Raw genomic sequence first — 21,864 nt, forward strand, 5'->3', positions numbered from 1 at the left:
GAATTTATACCTGGGTGTCACACTTCAGAGTAATATTTAAAATTTTTCTAATTATTCATGAAAAGGTAACAGGAAATACACTCATCATAACATCTAACATAGAGTTGAGGAATTGTTTATTGTGGTAAAGAGACAACTTACAGAAAACTATATATTTTCAAGTATCTTCAAGGGCTATTACTGGTAAGACTACTTCACCATTTTTATTTTTTTTTAAAGATTTTATTTATTTATTCATGAGAGACACAGAGAGAGAGAGAGAGAAAGAGAGGCAGAGGGAGAAGCAGGCTCCATGCAGGGAGCCCGATGTGGGACTCGATCCAGGGTCTCCAGGATCATGCCCTGGGCCAAAGGCAGACGCTCAACCGCTGAGCCACCCAGGCATCCCTACTTCACCATTTTTAAACATATTCATTGTATGACCTCAGAAAAGGTCTTTGGCCCGCTATGCCTCAATTGTTTTTAATCTCTAAAACAGAGTTAAAAATATCAATTCTGTAGGGCTATTATAAGGATTATCAAGGATACATGCAAGGTGTATAATGCACAACCTGGAACACTGTACGTTTTAGTGGGTATTTTTATTCTCTATTGGTCTAAAAAGTATTCTAAGGCGAATGGATGAAATCAACAGAACCATGACACAAAAGAAAAACTCCTAGAAGAGTTGTTCCTTTCCATGAATTTTGCATGTTAGATGTTAAACGATTATCAGGGAATTTGAGAAGAGATTCCTACGTTGGGTAGTAGTTGGATTAGATAGTTTCTGAAGCACGGTACAGTTACACAGCTCGGCAAAGTTCATACAGCTCATCAATGGAGAATAATGATATGAACCTAAATGATCTGAATTCAGAGTCACTTAAGCTAATCTGACTCATTAGCCAGACTTTCTTGCTATAGCCTTCGCATCATGTAGATCCCAGGAGGTTTGTGACGCCCCAGGATTTCTTCAGTTCTCTTCAAACTAATGTACAAACACACTTAATTATAAACGTAAATTTATTTTTTTTCCATTGGAGTTCAATTTGCCAACATATAGCATAGCACCCAGTGCTCATCCCGCCAATTGCCCCCCTCAGTGCCCATCACCCAGTCATCCCAACCCCCCACCCACCTCCCAGTAAATTTAAAAATCGCAAGGTACTGCTGGTGGATCCATTGAAATTTTGCTGTGTATCATTTAGAATGACATGTTCCACAAAACTGTATCTTGTAAACTGAGAAAGGCAATTTCTTAAGTTCTCAAACTTTTTCTAGTCCTTTTTTTCCTTTTAAAGATTTCATTTATTCATTAGAGACACAGAGAGAGAGGCAGAGACCCAGGCAGAGAGAGAAGCAGGTTCCATACAGGGAGCCCCATGTGGGACTTGATCCCGGGACTCCAGGATCACGCCCTGGGCCAAAGGCAGGCGCTAAACCACTGAGCCACCCAGGGATCCCCAACTTTTTCTATTCCATTTATTTTGGGTGGAACTTTTCCAGTGATGAACTGTCCACTTCCTGTTCCAATTTATTCTAATTTGCAGAACACAAGTTAGCTTGCACTTATGACTCAAGATCATCACATCATGAATATTATTGCTGGATGACATCATTAATGTTCTCAGGATATATTGATAAATAGATATTCAATGTAAGCAGGCTTTGGTGTGGGCCTGAGGCACTCTCCAAAGGGGTCATTTCTATGGGTTGTACAGTGTGGTCTTTGTGAGAGTGTTCCTGGCCATTCAGAAACACCACTTGTTTTCTTCCTTGTTCCAGGTTGTTTCAAATGGGTGTAGCTGCAAGATGAAAGACTTCTAATTATGTAAAATGAAGCTGCTTGCTCAAAGCACATTTCAGTGCCTATCAGATAATAAAAAGACAAAGTGTGGGAATTGGTGCATGGTGAGTGAGCAGGAAAAATTACCTGAACAATGTACTTTGTGAAGCCACAGGATATTTTGTCTACTGAAGGGGTGGATTGCTGAGAGGAAGTATAGAGAATTTATAGGAATAAGTGAAAAAGTTTACAAGTAAATTAAGTTCAAGGAAGTAAAATTCTATAACACCTTCAAACTTAAATCATGTCTTCTGTTTATTTGGGTAAATTTTGCTTCCTGATTATTGTAATTGGTTGAAATTTCTAGTTCCTATGGTTCTGTGTGTTTATGCTTTCAATGCAGGTGTACTGGAGCTTTCAAATGTTTATAGCATTTTTCTAGCACTTTCTTTGCTGAAATTTAAATAGCTTCATATTCAGTCTCATAAATATGCTTTTTTTCTTATTTCCAAGAAAACCCATAATTTAGGACTTACTTGAAAATGTACTTTTGAAACTTAGGATAATGATCTATAAATATTTTCCTGGGAAAAAAAGATTTCACCTAAATAAATAGACTTTATACACTGAACTTAGAAATTTAACTGAAATTTGATGAGTATTTGTTCTGTTGGTTAAACTTTCTGCTTTCCTTACCAAATATCTGGATAGAAGCCTAACTACTGAACTGTACCTGCACCTAGAAAACTTCATAGACTGATAGGGTATATAACTATTTAATTTATCAATGTACGAGAGCCTCCCAAATACTAATTCAATAAGCATTTGACATCTATTGCAACTAAGCACTCTGCTCAGTGCTGAGCATCCAAAGGAGTTTATTGAGGGGAGAGCTTATTTTACATAATGTAGTAAGTGTTGAGATGATAAGAACCCAAAGTAGAAAGAGCTAGTCCAGATTAAGAATGTAAAGGAAGCTTAATGATAGGAATTAACCATAAAAATAGGGTAGAATTAGGATAGAAAGAAGATAGTGAAGAAAGACAATGAGCTAAGATGAAGGTGAGAAAGTGAAATATGTGGGAAAACTCAAATGTGGCCTATATGTACTCTCTCCAATTGTTTTTCTTCCCTTCTCTTTCATAGGTCTTCTAGACATTTCCCTGAAATGGCTGTTGTCAATAACACCAATCACCTCCATAGTGCTAAATCCAATTGTAATAGTTCTCTATTGCTGTAGCAATAAATTACCACAAACTTAGTGGCTTCAAAGAACATAATTTTATTATCTTACATCCCTATATGTTAGAAGTCTGACATGGGCCTCACTGGACTAAAATCATGATGTTGTTAGGTTCTTGAGAATTTCATACCAGGAGAAATGCTGCAAGTTAGGACTAAGAGAAAACGAAACACAAGAAGGATGTCAGATCCTCAGAGTTCTGCAGGCAAGAAACAATTGATAAAACTACTCAGCTTCAAACATGTGGTACCTTTTATGATAAAGGAAGGATGACTCCAAGGGTAGAGTGCTAAACCCAGAGGACAGAATGGAGAGCTTCAAGGGACTTTGAAATTGCTTGGGGCCTATATGTTTCCCAGTCTTTTATAAGATGATCAGTCAGGTATGGCCAAAAGAGACAAGGGCTAAGAAAAAAAAGTTTATTATGCTTAGGTACCAGAGAGAGTCACCGTACTCTGAGAGAGGGCCAACATGGAAAGGAGCACCAAGGGAGCAAGGTCCTCCAAACAGGTGGGAAGCCAAGAGAGAGCAAGGCCTTGTGAGCAAGGTCCTTTACTCGGGGGGGGGGGGGGGGGGGGTAGGTCAGGATTTAGTATGCAAGAAAAGACACAGGGGACTTCCCCAGTGCATTTGAATGTCACTAGGTCACAGTGAGGGGAAGGCAAGAAGGGGAACTTGCGTCACAGGCAAGCCTTACCACACTGATACACCCGATCTCCTGGGCAGAGTAATCACAATCTATTTGTGGACATGTCGAGGCAGGGGAAAAAATAAATTTTTAAAGGTTGTAATACACTATGACTTCCTGTTTTCTTCTATTTTGTCTCCTTTTGTTTTTTTTTTTTTTAATTTTTTTTATTTATTTATGATAGTCACAGAGAGATAGAGAGAGAGGCAGAGACACAGGCAGAGGGAGAAGCAGGCTCCATGCACCGGGAGCCCGACGTGGGATTCGATCCCGGGTCTCCAGGATCGCGCCCTGGGCCAAAGGCAGGCGCCAAACCGCTGCGCCACCCAGGGATCCCTATTTTGTCTCCTTTTGAATGAAATATCTATAATTGGTATCCCTATGACTATCCCACTACTGTGTTTTGGGAATAAATAATCTGGTTATGAAATTTCACATTCATGGATTGAAAGAAACTGCACCTCTAATGGATTATGCACAGAGCATTCATTACTCAAGCATGATTGAGATGATCAGGTTGATGAGGCTTGGGATTTTTGAGCTGATGAGATTGAAATGAGATTTTGGACTTGATGGTTGAGAATCTTGGGGTAGGGTGCATATATTTTATATATCAAATAGACACAAATCTTTGGAAGCAGGAGGGTAGGCTGTAGTAGGCATAATAATGGCCCACCAAGTATGTCCATATCCTAATCTCTAGAACCTAAAAATATGTTATGTTACCAAGTAATGGGCAATTAAGCTTTTAGGTGGAATCAAGATTGCCAGGCAGCTGACTTTAAAATAAGGGAATTATCCTAGATTATCTCAGTGATCCCCATATATAATCACATGGATCTTTAAATGGAAAATAAAGAAGTAGGAAGGGTCAGAACCAGATTGAAGCATTGTGAGAATGACTGACTGGACCTTGCTGGCTTTGAAAAAAAAAAATGAGCCCCATATAGTCAATAATATTGTAATACTTAGGTGACAGCTGGTAAGTACACTTAATTGTAGTGAGTATTTCATAATATAAATCACTGTCATACAACTGAAATGAATATAATATTATATGTCAAATATACAGCAACTAATAACTTTTAAAATTTTTAAATAAAAGAAAGAAGGACAAACCAAGCAATGTGAGCAGCCTCTGGAAGCTGGAAAGGGCAAGAAAATGGTTCTCTCCTAGAACCTCCAGAAAGCAACAGAGCCATGTGGACAGCTTGATTTTAGCCCATTTTCTGGTTTCGATCCTCCTGAACTATAAGCTAATACGGTTGCATTGTTTTAAGCTACTTTTAAGCTACTAAGTTTGTGGTTATTTATTATAGCTGCAATAGGAAGCCAATACACAAAAAAGATGGAGGAACTGTGATAGGACCAAAAGAGATTAAATGCTATCTGATGTCCTGGATTGAATCCTGGAACTGAAAAAAAGACATTACTAGAAAACTGTAGAAGGAACAAAGATGTCCTTCAATAGATGAATGGATAAAGAAGGTAAGGTATATATGTATCTGTGTGGTATATATACACGTATACCACAATGCAACATTACTCAGCCAGCAGGAAGATTGAATACGTACCATTTACGTCAAAGTGGGTGAAACTGGAGGGTGTTATGCTAAGTGAAATAAATCAATCAGAGAAAGACAATTATCATATGGTTTCACTCATATGCAGAATATAAGAAATAGTGCAGAAGACCATAAGGGAAGGGGGAGCAAACTGAGTGGGAAAAAAACAGAGAGAGAGACAAACCACAAGAGACCCTTAACTCTGAGTAACTGGGCGATAAGCATGAGGGAGGGCGTGTGATGTGATGAGCACTGGGTGTTATAGGCAGATGATGAATTCCTAAAAACTGCATCTGAAACTAATGATGTACCATATGCAGGCTAACTTAATTTAAATAAATTTAAAAAGAGAAAGTATTTGAAAATAAATTACTTTTTTAAAAAGCAAAAAAAGAAAATCTGTTGAAATTCAAATAAAGTCTAGAGTTTCATTAACAGCATCATTACAATGTTCGTTTCCTGTTTTTGATAAATGTACCATGCATGGTTAATATCAGCCGAAGCTGAGTGAAGGGTATTTGGAACTCTCAATGCTATCTTGATACTTTTTTCTTAAATATAAATTTATTCTAAAATAGTCTATTAAAAATATATATAGCTAAGAATAAAAGGAGAGATTCGGGGTCATCAAGTATGATTTGTATCATTGCATGCTCATTTTTAAATGCTTAATTTTTTCAAAATGTTCTCAAGCAATGCAACTTATTTGATGTTTTTCTTGAAATTATTTTTAAGAAATCATATAAATGAAATAGAATGTTTATTCTGGACGTGGCTGACATTAAAATTATGAACTAGGAAGTTTGAGTGACAGGTCTTGCTTCTCTCATTTCTACCTTCTTTTCTCATTTTTTCCTTACCTGTATTTGATTCATTTCTTTCTCCAAGTGGTTTCATCCTGTGCTTTGCAGTTGAAGAAAGAAATAGGACTGATAAAAATAATTTGCATCAAAGTGCTAGTTCAAAAGAATCAGGCACTGAGGATAACTGAAACTGCTGACAGCATAATTCTCTAAATATATGAATGATTTTTTCCTAGAATTTCCCTCTTCTATCACTGTTTTCATATATAATAGCTAAGTTCTATATTGTATTTTATACCTCCCTGTAATTTGGATAAAATGGATAGTATGGGAGAAAAGTTTTAATACACAAATTATTAGTTATTCCTTTGAATTTTCTAAGCTATCAACTACTGACCACCACCACCCCTCTCCCAGGCTCAGTCAAATTCTTTTCTGGTAAAATTCTAGAATGCATTAAGAATAACAATAGCTTTCTACTGCAAGAACTTTTACCACCAAAATAATTTCATTTTCACAGCAACAATGTATGGTGAGTATAATCATTATCCCATTTTATAGATGGAGAAACAGAGGCTTAGAGAATTTCAATAGTTTTCTCAAGGTGAAGCAAGCAGTTTAAAACAGAGAATGGATTTGAAGTGAAGTAGTTCAACTCTGGAGCACAACCCAGGCTTCGCTCTCTCACTATACCGCCACCCTTCCTCAGCCCTCATCCTACCCTACACATGTGCTGCCTGGGTAACTTAAGAGAATTCTTTACTTTCCCTCTGCATCCATCATATTAATACCAACACACTAAAACAGAAAAATATGAATTGCACATGATACACAGTAGTTATATGGAAAAAGCTTTTTTAAAAAAAATCAACATGGCATCTCTATTTTTTCAAAATTATTATTTTTGAATATATATGCATACTATTCTTTCATTAGGCTCATGAGCAAACTTCTGACATGATGATGTGGCTCACTCATGTCCCTCCAGTAAAGTACGTGTCATGTAGTACAAGAAACATTTACTACAGATATAAGTTCAGTTTCCCTTTAATTTGGGGTTCCAAAAAGAAAGCAGCTTTTCCAGGACACGGATTCCCCATCTTATTTCAATGATGCCTTTTGATAAGGAAAGTACATATATGCAGGTATCATTTATCTCATGAGGATGAAAGGCATTGTGTGCAGGTACACTTGTAGAGTCTCATTTCACCCTCCTAAAAAATATAACTTAAAATATATTACTATGGAATTAGAATAGGGTATCTTGAGTAATCCTATTAGACATGTGTCAAAAATCTTAATTACTTGATAAGCAAAATATGCGAAAGACAAGTTTCAAGGACATGACTACAGAGAGAAAAGTATACAAGAAGTACAAAGGAGGGGCACTAGCCTGGCTTCATGAAAAAAGCAGCAGACTCCTGAGCTGTGACTCAGGATCCTGGTTCTTCCTGAGATACTCTGGCAAATGTCAAATAGAGAAAACAAAGATTTCTTTGAACTGAAATGTTATTCAGACATTGCTTTAGAGTAGGCTGCTGGAAAATCAATAATTACTATATTTTAGGGGTTTCAAGAGAACTTAAGACCATGACTAAGAACTTATTCCTACAAGAATTTGAAAAAGAAAAATTAAAAATCTAAGCCCTCAAGCCAACCCAAGCCCCAATTTTCCTCTCAAATAGCCAAAATGAAGATGGATTAGATGAGCTAGGGGCAGTGGGGAACAATCTAACATTAACTTGAATGAATTTGGAGCACATACTGTAGAAGGTACTGGATGCTATTTTACTTAATCCTCATAACAGTATCATGTGATGCAGACTTTAGAAGCCATACATCATAAATGAAAATGGAGACTCTAGAAGCATAAGTCAATCAAGATCGTATATAGCGAAGTTTGAGCCAGGTCTCCTTTCACTGAAGTCTTCTTCTCTCTCCAGTGCAACACACAGCAATCAATGGGGTATGACCTGGAGTGCACAAGGAAACCATCCCCAAAATCATCACCTACAAAAAGTGGCAAAGGCACCAGGGTGGCTCATCTTGATTTTGGCTCAGGTCATGATCTCAGGGTTGTGAGAAAGAGCCTGGGTTCAGGCTCCCCACTGGGCAGAGCCTGCTTAGGATTCTCTCTTTTCCTGCCCCTCTACCACTCCTCTTCTCTAAATAAAAAAAATAAAATAAAATAAAATAAAATAAAAGTGATATGATTTCCAAAATCACACTTACTTAGTTCTTCTTTAAGTCTATTTAATTATTTTCTAGTAAGTTCATATGTTAAATGCAAACAGTTGAGGATTATTCCCACTATACATTTTTTAATTGAAAAAAATGAACTTGTCAAGAAATATAAACGTAGAATAGGCCTAAATAAATTATCCTTTAAAAAAGGGAAAAATCTAAATGCCCCCAAATGAGTTTAATTACATAAGTTGTAAAGAGATCCAGTCATTAGAATAAAGACTTCCAGTAACAAAGACTAAGTTAAGTTATAATGCAAAGGAAAAAGAGCAAAATACAAAGTACAATGTGGAGTCTGATTATAACTATGTCAAGATGCAAAGACAATTAAAGACTATCCAAAAAGCATAAAAGTGATGCATTAAGGTGATAAAATTTTGAGTAATTATTCTCATTTTTGCTTTTGTTCATATTTTCTTTGGCATATTTTGATTAGTTTTTAGAATTTCTTTTTTTTTTAAAGATTTTTATTTATTTATTCATGAGACACAGAAAGAGAGGCAGAGACACAGGCAGAGGGAGAAGCAGGCTCCATGCGGGGAGCCTGATGTAGGACTGGATCCCAGGTCTCTAGGATCAGGCCCTGAGCTGAAGGTGGCGCTAAACTGCTGAGCCACCGGGGCTGCCCAGTTTTATAATTTCTTAATGAGAAATGAAAGAACTTTTAGAAGCAACAGACTTAGTCTTTTTCTTTTTAAATTTAGTTATTTTAAACTCAAGCCATACAATAGCCTCCTCTTCGAGATACAGAAGGTTTTTTTTTTTTCAATTTATTTCCTACAGCGTATACTTTCCTATACCAAGTAGATGCTTGACATTCATTTTTAATACATTTTTTAAGACTAGACAAAAGCAAAGAAGATCACCCTATGCTTAGAAAATATTTCCTACAAAAAAAAAGAAAATATTTCCTACATAAGCTCCCTAGTTAAAAATGTATTTGTGCAAATTAGTTCTTCTTTTAAGATGTAAATGCATCAAATAGCTAAATGAGCAAAAAATGATTAGAGAACACACAAGAGGAGAGACACACATGGCTAATAAACATTAAATGAAAAGTTCAACCTCATTAATAATCAAAATAAAAATTAAAATATCAGTTTTTTCTCATGAAACAAAAATTTTCATGGGAATTCTCAATGCCAACTGGGGTACAAACAAGAATATAAATATATGCCTTTCATAAATTGCTGGTAGGACTGAAAGACTGGTACTTTCTTGAAAGCAATTAAGCAAAATAATCCTAACTTCTGATGCAAGAATTGCATTTCTAGGAATCCAATTAAAATTAAATATAAAAAATTAAAAATAAAGTTTTATTCACGGATGGTCAATGCAGTATCATAATTCCAAAACAACTGAAACAGTGTTAGCATCCGTGATAAAGAAAAAGAAAACTAAATTTTTGAAATCAATTCACTAAAATACCATTTCAACTTTATAATCAAATTTACAAAAATATTTAAATATAAAAAAATTCTCAAGGTACAACATTAGTTGGGATAAGTAATTCATAGATCTTATAATGTATCATAACCTCACTTTTAAAAATATTTAAGCATAGGCAAAATATTGGGAAAAAAATAATAGGAATACCTTTCTCTGTACTTAACATGATTTCCATGTTCCAATTTTTTTCATAGTCAAATTTTCTAAGAAGATATTTGTTCTATATAATTAGCATTTTAAAAATGTATTCTATGTATTTTGATTTCATACTAGAAATACAATCTGAAAAAACTAACCCAAATAAAGAAAAATTTACTAAACAAAAATGTTCATACACAGCTTTATTTAAAATAGTAAAATTGGGGGACTAGAGAATTAAAGAGAGTGTGGTTTCTAAAATAGACCAATTGTCTGTTAATAGTATGTTTAATTCCCCTCATGTTATGTGAAACATCTTATTTTAGTGTGCGAACATGAAAGGTACTAGGACAGAGAGGAAATGTACCTCCTTCCCTCTCTCTCTTTCTCTTTCTCTTGCTCTCTCTCATCTTCTTCCTAGAGAGCTAAATTCAGGATTGGAGCAGGGATCGGTTCCTGTTCTTCGGGCACTATAGCAAGATAAGCAAGATGACCCTGTTCCTCTGGGAGTTTGGGCCTTGCTTCCTAACCATCTCAAAGCATAAACACACATAAATAATAGAAAAAGAGAGAGAGGTTTTAGTAATATAGGAAAATAGTTTTGACATGACAGCTAAATTTTGAAAAGCAAAGCAAAATTGTGAAATCAAGTGTAACTTCGGCCCTCTATACGCACATGAAACTGGCCTGTTGAAGAGCCCTTGAACTCAGTGGGGTACAAAGACGGTGTGATTTTACTTTTCTCTATTCACTGTCTTCAAACATGTTCTGCTGAATTTCCTTTCCCCATCCTTAATAACATCTTGGACAGATCTTATAGTTTCCCAGTCGCTTTCAAATATTAAATATTTCAGTCTAGTCTAATTGATTTTAAAATCTCAATCTTGCATTCAGTTCCATGTTCACCCTGGCCTTTCCCCCAGCAGGAGGGAACTTGGAAGAGAGACCAATCAGCTGTCCTTCACTCTTCCCCTCTCCTCTTCTTTTAGCGCTTCTACAAATGGATGGGAAGAGAGATTACAGAAATAGACCAAAAATATACTATTTACTGCAGCTAATGTGGCCCCTCTGGCATCACTGCTCCCAAGGATTCTGGCACAGACTCTCAGCAGGCCCTGAGGGAGGCCCCTCTCCCAACAGCCCGCCGACATGGGCAGTTCACTCCAGTGTTGCTGCTTCTAATTCCACTCCCCTTCCACTTCCAGCTCTTTGACCTCAGGCGTAGCAACTTCTTATAGACACATCTCCAGTGGCAAGGAAAACAAAAGCAAAAATGAACTACTGAGCCTTCATCAAGATAAAAAGCCTCTGCACAGTGAAGGAAACAATCAACAAAACTAAAAGACAGCGTATGGAATGGGAGACCATATTTGCAAATGACATATCTGATACAAGGTTAGGATCCAAATTCTGTAAAGACTTTATTAATCTCAATACCCCCCAAAAAAATAACAATCTAGTTAAGAAATGGGCAGAAGACATGAATAGATATTTTTCTGAAGAAGACATCCAGATGGTTAACACACGCATGAAAAGATATTCAATATCATTCATCATCAGTGAAACACAAATCAAAATGACAATGAGATACCACCTCACACTGGTCAGAATACCTAAAATTAACAATTTAGGAAACAACAGATTTTAGCGAGGATGTGGAGAAAGAGGAACCCTCTTACTCTGTTGGTGGGAACGCAAGCTGGTGCAGCCACTCTGGAAGACAGTAGGGAGGTTCCCCAAAAAACTTAAAAACAGAACTACCCTATGCTCCAACAATTGTGCTACTAGATAGTAGATAGTTACCTAAAGGATACAAAAATACAGGTTCAAAAGAGTACTTGCACCCCGATGCCTATAGCAGTGTTATCAACAATAGCCAAACTAAGGAAAGAGCCCAAGGGTTCAGTGACTGAGAAATGGATAAACAATATGTGGTATATATTCAATGGAATAGTCCTCAGCCATCAAAAAGAATGAAATCTTACCATTTTCAGCAACTGGATGGGACTAAGTGTATTATGCTAAGCAAAATAAATCAGTTAGGGAAAGACAAATGCCATATGATTTCATTCGTATGTGGAATTTAGGAAACAAAACAGATGAACAAGTGGGAAGGAGGTTAAAAAGAGGGAGAAGGAGAGGGGGAAGCAAACCATAAGAAACTCTAATGAGGGATCCCTGGGTGGCGCAGCGGTTTGGCGCCTGCCTTTGGCCCAGGGCGCGATCCTGGAGACCCGGAATCAAGTCCCATGTCGGGCTCCCGGTGCATGGAGCCTGCTTCTCCCTCTGCCTGTGTCTCTGCCTCTCTCTCTCTCTCTCTCTCTCTGTGACTATCATAAATAAATAAAAATTAAAAAAAAATTTAAAAAAAGAAACTCTAATGATAGAGAACAAACTGAGGGTTGATGGAGGGAGGTGGGTTGAGGATGGGCTAAATGGGTGATAGGGATTAAAGAGGGCACTTGTTATTATGACCACTGGGTGTTATATGTAAGTGATGAATCACTAAATTCTACTGCTGAAATCAATATTACACTACATGTTAACTAACTAGAATTCAAATTAAAATTTGAAATATTAAAGATATATATATATATATACTTTGAATATCTTTGTAACATTGAAACAGAATTACAAGTATTTGTTACTAGATGGTAATAGTATAGGTGTATTATCACCTATAGCATAGATCTTCCTCAACTTACAGTGGGGTTACATCCAAGAAACCTGTCATAAGCTGAAGATACCATGAGTTGAAAATGCATCTAATACACCCAACATACCGAACATCGTAGCTTAGCCTAGTCTACCTTAAATGTACTCAGAAAACTTGTATTAGCCTACAGTTGGGCAAATTCATCTCATACAAAGCCTATTTTATAATAAAATGCTGAATATTCCATGTAATGGATTGAATACTGTACTGAAAGTGAGTAACAGAATGGTCACATGGGTACAGAATGCTTGTTACGTGCCTCAGTTGTTTACCTGCACAATTGGGTGACTGACGGGGAGCTAGGGCTCACTGCCACTGCCTAGCATCGCAAGAAGCATGGTACTGCATATTGTTAGCCCAGGATAAAATCAAAATTCAAAGTACAGTTGCTATTGAATCCAAACTGCTTTCACATCATCTTAAAGTAAAAAAAAAAAAAAATCTTAAATGAAACCATCCTAAGTCAAGGACCATACGTGTGGACGTATATAATATACTATAAGCATATTATTTCCTCCTTACCTTGTTAATTTTTCTAAGTTTTAAAGGGAAACTGTGTCCAAAATTAAGAGGAATATTTTAGATGATATTCAAATGTAATGCACACATCTTCATATTAAAGTGATTGGGGATTATTTTTATTTTTGTATTTTCGACTTTATTGAGGCATAACTGACAAAATTGTATATATTTAAAGTGTACAATGTGATGATTTGACATAGGTATACTTTGTGAAGTGATTACACACAATCTAGTTAACACATCCATCACTTCACATAGTTAGCTTGTTTGTTTGGAGAGAATATTTAAATTCTATTCTCTTCGCAAATTTCAAGTACACAACACAGTATTACCAACTGTAGTCATCACGCTGTATATTAGATCCCCAGAGCTTATTCATTTTATAACTGAAGATTTGTACTCTCGGACCAACATCACCCCATTTCTCCCACCCCCTGATCTTGCTAACTACCATTTTACTCTGTTTGATGAGTTTGGCCTTTTTTTCATTCTACATATAAATAGAATTTAATGATTCTTCAGTTGCACATAATGCCCAGTGCTCATTACATCAAATGCCCTCCTTGATGCCCATCACCCAATTACTCCGTTCTCCCATCCACCTCCCCTACAGCAACCCTTAGTTTCTTTCCTAGAGTTGAGTCTCATATGGTTTACCTCCCTCTGTTTTTTATCTTCTTTATCCATTCATCTGTCAATGGACATCTGAGGTCTTTCCATAGCTTGGCTAGTATGGACATTGGTGCTACAAATATTGGGGTGCAGGTGCCCCTTTAGATCACTATGTTTACATCCTTTGGATAAATAACTAGTAGTGCAATTGCTGGGCCATAGGGAAGCCCTATTTTTAACTTTCTGAGGAACCTCCACACTGTTTTCCACAGTGGCTGCACCAGTTTGCATTCCTACCAACAGAGTAAGAGGGTTCCCCTTTCTCCACATCCTTGCCGATATCTGTTGTTCCCTGAATTATTAATTATAGCCATTCTTACAGGTGTGAGGTGGTACCTCATTGCGGTTTTCATGTATATTTTCCGGATGCCAAGTGATGTTGAGCATCTTTTCATGTGTCTGTTGGCCATTTGTATGTCTTCTTGGGGGAAATACCTGTTCATGTCTTCTGCCCATTTCTTAACTGGGTTTCTTGGTGTTTTTGTGCTGAGTTTGGTAAGTTCCTTATAGATTATGGATATTAGCCTTTTATCTGATAAGTCATTTGCAAATGTCTTTTCCCATTCTATAGGCTACCTTTTAGCTTTGTTGACTGTTTCCTTCACTGTGCAAAATCTTTTTATCCTGACAAAGCTATTGGCAGCTATTGGGAAATAGCTCATTTTTGCTTTTGTTTCCCTTGCCTTTGGAGATGGGTCCAGCAAGAAGTTGCTGTGGACAAGATCAAAGAGACTACTGCATATGTCCTCTTCTAGGATTTTCTGCATCATATTTTCTTTATCCATTCATCTGTGGACAGACACATAGCTTGTTTCCATACCTTGACTATTGTGAATAATGAGCAATAAACATCAGAGTGTAGATATCTCTTTGACATATTAATTTCAATTATTTTAGGTAAACACCCAGAAGTGGAATTCCTGGGCCATAGGGTAGTTCTATTTTTAATTTTTTGAGGAAACTTCATAGTGTTTTCCATCGTGGCTGTACTAATTTACATTCCCAGTAATAACACACAAAGTTTCCCTTCTCTCCACATCTCACCAATATTCATTATCTGCTGTCTTTCTCACAAAAATCATCCTAACAGATGTGCAGTAATATCTCTTAGTGATTTTGATTTGCATTTACCAAATAATTTGTGGTGTTGAGCATCTCTTCATGAACCTATTGGTCATTTCTATATCTTTTTTGAAAAAATATCTATCCAGGTCCTTTACCCACTTTTAAATCAGATTGTTAGGAGTTGTTTTTTTTTTTTTTTTTTTTTGTTATTGAGTTATGTAAGTTCCTTAACATCTGAAAGTGATTGAACAAACATACCCATCTACTGTTATAAAAGGGATTATTTAATTGTAGATACACAGAAAGTGTCCAGACAGTGGCAGATTATTCACTAGAAAGACAAATCAAGAAATTATTCTTTTTGAAAAAAATGGTTTTGACCTACATAACTATACACACCCATTGGCTCACGTAGTTATTGAATTTTCATAGTGTCAAAAGAAAAAAACATTTAAGTAAGCCACCTTAAAACCATGGCAAAATTTTAATTAGGTAATAAAAATACAGAATGAGACTTTACTTTGAAATACAAAATTTTAAAATAAGTTTATTTATATTTAATGAAAGAGATGATATGCTTACAACCATATGCCAATTCTTAAAATTTACCAAGAAATGAATCCATCCTCACTGGGTTTTTTAATTTTTTTTTTCACATTCATACAAAATTGCCTATGTTTTCATCAGCAGAATCATTTGAGAAGGTTGTTTTCTTTCAGTATTATTCAAAGATTCATCCATTTTCCAAAAAGATTTCTTAATCCTTTGAAATTTAAATCATTCTCTTTTGAAGAACTTAGTCATCATGTTTGTCCCTTTTTATTTCAATTGTTAACATGTGTAATGCTGTTAGGTCCACAGTATCAATGGTGTCACGTGTGATTAGAGAAGTTCTCCAACATTATTTTCCATAAAATTAAGTTGCTTGCAAATCTGCAGTTATGCCTTAAAATTTATTACAATTTTATTTGCAAAAATTGGATGTCTGTATCTTTGTATAATCATCGATAAAGACGATGACAAAACTCACCACTTTTGGTAGAAAAGGGTAAATATATTCATGTTATGAACACTTTTATTTCTCTGATAACATCAAATAAAAGAGATTGGATAGTGATGACGAGGACAGAGAACAGCCCTTTACATGTGTACGTGGGTATGCATTAAATACTTGGACCCTGAGAGCACTACCATGTTATCCAGAAAACTTCAGTGCAAAAGCTGAATAAAACTAGGTAAGCATCCTCTCCCATTTTCAGTCCCCAAATATGCAAATAGACTGGGTGACTTAAACCAGATTTTATTATATATAATAGTCATAACATTATCTAGTCCAGGAATTCTGCTTTACTGATGACTATTTTACTTCCTCTTTTTTTTAAGATTTTACTTATTTATTCATGAGAGATACAGAGATAGAGAAGCAAAGAGACAGGCAGAGAGAGAGAAGCAGTCTCCATGCTCTGACGTGGGACTCGATCCCAGGACCCCAGCATCACACCCTGGACTGAAGGCAGATGCTCAGCTGCTGAGCACTCTGATAACTATTTAAACTAGAGTAGAAAAAGGGAATAGAAATTTAAGGTGGAAATATCAGACATGTTAGGAGGGGAAAAATGAACTTTTAGAGACACTAAAGTATGTATGTGTGGAGGATTTATGTTTTGAACAGCTAAAAGGCATCATAAATATCCTGATTAGGGAAAGGGAGAAAGAAATAGTGAGAGAGGTCCAAAGTACAGAAAATAAAATGTGATCACCCAAAAGACTAAATGGACCTAAAAGACATGTGTAGAACATTCCACTCGATAGCAGGAGAATTTATATTTTTCTAAAGTGAGCACAGAACTTTCTTCAGTACAGATCACATGTTAAGCCACAAAACAAGTCTTAACAAATTTTAAAAGACCAAAATAATATGAAATCTTTTCTAACCACAACTGAAAGGAGCTAGAAATTAACAGTGGAAGGAAAACTGGAAATTTCACAATATGTAGAAATGAAACAGCACACTTCCAAACAATGTGTCAAAGAAAATCAAAACAGTATCTAGAAAATATCTCGAGACAATCAAAAATGAGAACACGGCATACCCAAACCTATGAGATGGCAAAAAAGCAGTACTAAAAAGGAAGCTGATGATAATAAATGCCTACATTAAAAAGAAATACCTCAATAAACAACCTAATTTTACACCTCAATAAACTAGAAAAGAACAAATGAAGCTCAAAGTTAGCAGAAGGAAGGAAATAACAAAGATTAGAGTGGAAATGTTAACAAAAAGACAGTAGAGACTACTATGAAAATTTATATGTCACCAAAATGGATAACGTAGAATAAGTGGATAAATTGCTAAACATACAACTTATCAAGATTGAAACACGGACAAAAAGAAAATCTGAACATATCTATAACTAGTAAAGCAATGAATCAGTAATGAAAAAGCCTCCCAAGAAAGAAAAGTCCAGAATCAGAGGGCTTCATAGATTAATTTTACCAGACATTTAAAAAAGAATTAATGCCAATCCTTCCCAAACTCTTCCAAAAAATTGAAAAGGAGGAAACATTTTCAAACTCATTTTAGAAAGTTAGCATTACTATCGTACCAAAGTCAGATAAGGACACTACAAGGAAAGAAAATTATAGACCAATATCCATGATGAACATGGATGTAAAAATCATCAACAAAACGCTAGCAAACCAAATTCAATAATACATTCAAATACTCATATAACATGACCAAGTGGGATTTATCCTTGGGATATAAGTATGGTTCAGCATAAAAAAGATCAATTACTGTGATACACCACACTGACAGAATGAAGGATAAAAATAATAAGACTATCTCAATAGAAGCAGAAAACAAATGTGACAAAATATAATACTCTTTCATGATAAAAAAAACTCTCAATACGCTAAGAAAGAAGAAAATAACCTCAACATAATAATATGAAAAAAACATATTAAATATGAAAAGCCAACAGCTACAATGATACTTGATGATGAAAAACTGAAAGCTTTTCCTCTAAGATAAGAAACAAGACAAGGATACGCACGCCATCCACTCCTATACCACACAGTACTGGCAGTCCCAGGAGGAGCAGTTAGGCAAGAAATAAAAGGCATCCAGATCAGAAGCAGAGAAGTAAATGATCTCTGTTTGCAGATAACATGATCTTAAATGAAGAAAACCCTAAAGAGTTCACACACACACACACACACACACACACACACACACACACTGTTCACTAAATTCAGTAAAGATGCAAAGTACAAAATCAACATGCAACAATTAGTTGCACTTCTACACACTAACAGCGAATTATCTGAAAAGGAAATTAAGAAAACAATAGCATTTACATCTGCACCAAAAAGAATAAACCACTTTAAGAATAAACTTAATGAAGGAGGCTAAAGCCTTGTACACTGAAAACTAAAACACTGATGAAGGAGATTAAAGACACAAACAGAAAGACAAACCATGCTCCTGATTGAAAGACTTAATATTGTTAAAATGTCCATCTACCCAAAGTGATCTACAGATTCATTGCAACTCATATCAAAATTCCAATGGCATTTTTTACACAAATAGAAAAAGCAATCCTAAAGTCATATGGAATGCTAAGTAGTCAAAAATTATCTTGTAAAAGAAGAACAAACCTGGAAGCCTCACACTTCCTGATTTCAAAACTTATTATAAAACTATAGCAATCAAAATGGTATGGTACTTGCATAAGGACAGACATAGAACAATAGAACAGAATAGAAAGCCCAGAAATAAACTCATACATACAATCAACTGATCTTTGATAAGAAATGAAAGCACTCAATGGGAAAAGGATATGTCTTCAGCAAATAATGTGGGGAAAACTGGATATCCACTTGCAAAAGAATGGTATTAGATCCTTATCTTACACCATACACAAAAATCAGTTCAAAATGGATTAAAGACTTAAATATAAGACCTGAAACTGTAGAACTCCTGGGGAGTGGGGGGGGGGGGGGCAGGGAATAAAAGAAATGCCTACAGACCGTGGTCTTCGCAATAACATCCTGGATATGACACCAAAAGTTCAGGCAACAAAAGCAAAAGTAAACAAATGGGACTGCATCAAACTAAAGAGCTTCTGCACAGCAAAGGAAACCATTAACAAAGTGAAAAGGCAACTTTTAGAATGGGTGAAAATATTTGTAAACCACATATCCGATAAGAGGTTTATATCCAAAATATATAAGGAACCCTTACAACTCAATTGTAAAAAGGATAATAATCTGATTTTTAAAATGGGCAAAAGACTTAAATAGACATTTTTCCAAAAAAGACATACAAATAGCCAGCAGGTACATAAAAAGGAGCTCAGTATCCCTAATCATTATGGAAACGCAAACCAAGCCACAATGGGATATTAACTCTCACCCGTTAGGATGACCATTATCAGAAAACAAAAGATAACAAGTGTCAAAGATGTGGAAAAATTGAAACCCTTGTGCACTGTTGGAAGAAATGTAAGACATTTAGGCTGCTATGGAAAACAACATGGAGTTTCCTCAAAAAAATTAAAATTAGAATTACCATATGACCCAGGAATCCCACTTCTGGGTATTTATTCAAAATAAATTAAAATCAGAATCTCAAAGATATATGTTCATTGTTCCATTATTCACAATAGCCAAGATGCAGGAACAATCTAGGTTTCCATTAATGGGCCAATGGATTTTTTTTAATGTGACACATATACCATGGAATATGATTTAGCCCTAATAATAAAAAAAAGAGAAGTCTTGAAATATGTGACAACATGGATGAACCTAGAAGACATTATGCTAAGTAAAATAAGACTGTCACAGATGGATAAATAACTGTATGATCCCACTTCCATGAGGTATCTAAAACAGCCAAATTCATAGAAGCAGAGAACAGAAAGGTAGTTTCTAGTAGTTGAGGGGAAGTGGAAATTGGGAGTTGCTATTCAATGGGTATACAGTTATCAGTTATGTAAGATAAATAAGTTTGAGATCTGTTATACAAAATCATGCCTACTGTTAATAACACTGTACTGTATACTTAAACATTTGTTAAAAGGGAAAATCTCCTGTTAAATGTGCTTATAATATCTTTTTAAAAACTCACCACTTTGAGTTGTTGCCTATAGCCCTCAGAATTTTATGCACATACACACACAGACACCCCCTTATTTTCATAGAGTGCCTAATTCTAATATTAATGTATATAATAACTAATTGTGCAATTAATGCAGTAATTTATTAAATGCTGCCTTGTGGTAAGCTATTTTAGACACTGAAATACAACCTAATAAGGCAGATTTAATTTTAAATTCCTCCTATATAGAAATGGAGTCTCACTATTTCTAGCATTATTTTATCTCAATAAATCTAATCTCTTCTAAACATTTTCAGATTCCTTATTAAGTTACTTCTGACTTACATAATTTACTAGAAAATTCATTAAAGCATTCATTAATTTTTCACCAATCTATAAACCTTATCACTGCAATTTTTATGAGCTAAGATATAATTAACTAAGTTTGACTTTTTAATTTTAGGAACAAATCATTTACCTACACTATCAACAATTTTATAATAATTACATTTTTACTCTATCAGATTTCTTTCCCCATCAGGTCCAGTAATTAGAACTCCACACTTAATATTTCACCATCAGAGTGACATACATATCTGTCTTTTTTACTCAAAATCTTTAAATACTGAAGACTTCATGATCTTACCTCTCTATTTGAAAGAAATCAATAGCAATATTGTACACAAAACTGCAGGATTAAATATATTATAGATATGTCCATTAATGGAAAAATTTGATCTTTGTTTCCTAACATTTATATCATAAATATTTCTATCAGCTTCCTCCAATATAAATTAAAGGTTAGTGATTCTTAACAGGTAGAAACAATGATTAAACATTATCTCTCTCTCGCTTTTTTTTTTTAACATTATCTCTCTTATAAGAAATATGAATTCCCTGAATAGTGTGAATGTTTATCCTGCCAGCAGGGTCTCCTGAGATATGGTTCCTTTAAGAGACAAAAACTCTTAACAATAACCAACATGGTCTCTTAAATAAAATTCAGGAATTTTTTTAGACAATCCAGAAATTGTTTTCCTACAAAGATACAACACAATATCTAAAAATAAATAAATAAAAGGAAGTCATCGGAGGTTTGCTCAAGCTAAGAATTCAGTCAGTTGAGCAATTTCATCAATTTAGGTATGACCTAATGTATTACCCAAATGTAATACCCAAATGTATTACCCTAATGTATTACCCAAATGTAATGTTTTGGGTAATGTATTACCCAAAATATTTATTTCCCTTTCTGAGATTTAAAACTTCTGAAACTAAGAATTTAAATGGCAATTATCCACATTTGTTTTTACTGTTTCTTCTTTCGCTTACAAGATTATAATCAGTATTTGCAGACAGTGTCTTTACATGAAATATCCAGTGTAATGTGAACGATGATGAGTCTTTTCAAAGTAAAAATCTTTATATGAAATATACTTAAATTAAGAAAAACTCATGTGAAGTCAAGATAGACTGACAAGCTAGATGCTACATGAACATTAGGAAGTAAAAGGTGTGTTTACTGGAAAAGAAACAGGAAGCATTTGCAAAATAGTTCCGAGGAGTCTTCTTTGCCCAATGACATAAAGAACGAATAAATGTGCTGTGTCCACCGAGCGCCAACAGAAAAGCTGTATGATGGATTTCATTCACTATTTTTCAGTCTTCCAGTTTAGAATACATCTAAAGTATTACTATATTCAAAGATTACAAGGGGTTATTGGAAAATCAAAGGTAAGCATGTGACCTAGCATATTACAACAAAAATATCATACAGAGAAGTATTTTTCTATCAAGGTCACTAAAACTCAAAATTATAAGGAAAGAAAAGAAAACCTTAACTGATGTAAGACATTCTTTATCTCAGAACAAAAATAGATCTTTGTAAAAAAA

This window comes from Vulpes lagopus, chromosome 22 (assembly GCF_018345385.1).
Source record: "Vulpes lagopus strain Blue_001 chromosome 22, ASM1834538v1, whole genome shotgun sequence".
Lineage (NCBI taxonomy): Eukaryota > Metazoa > Chordata > Mammalia > Carnivora > Canidae > Vulpes > Vulpes lagopus.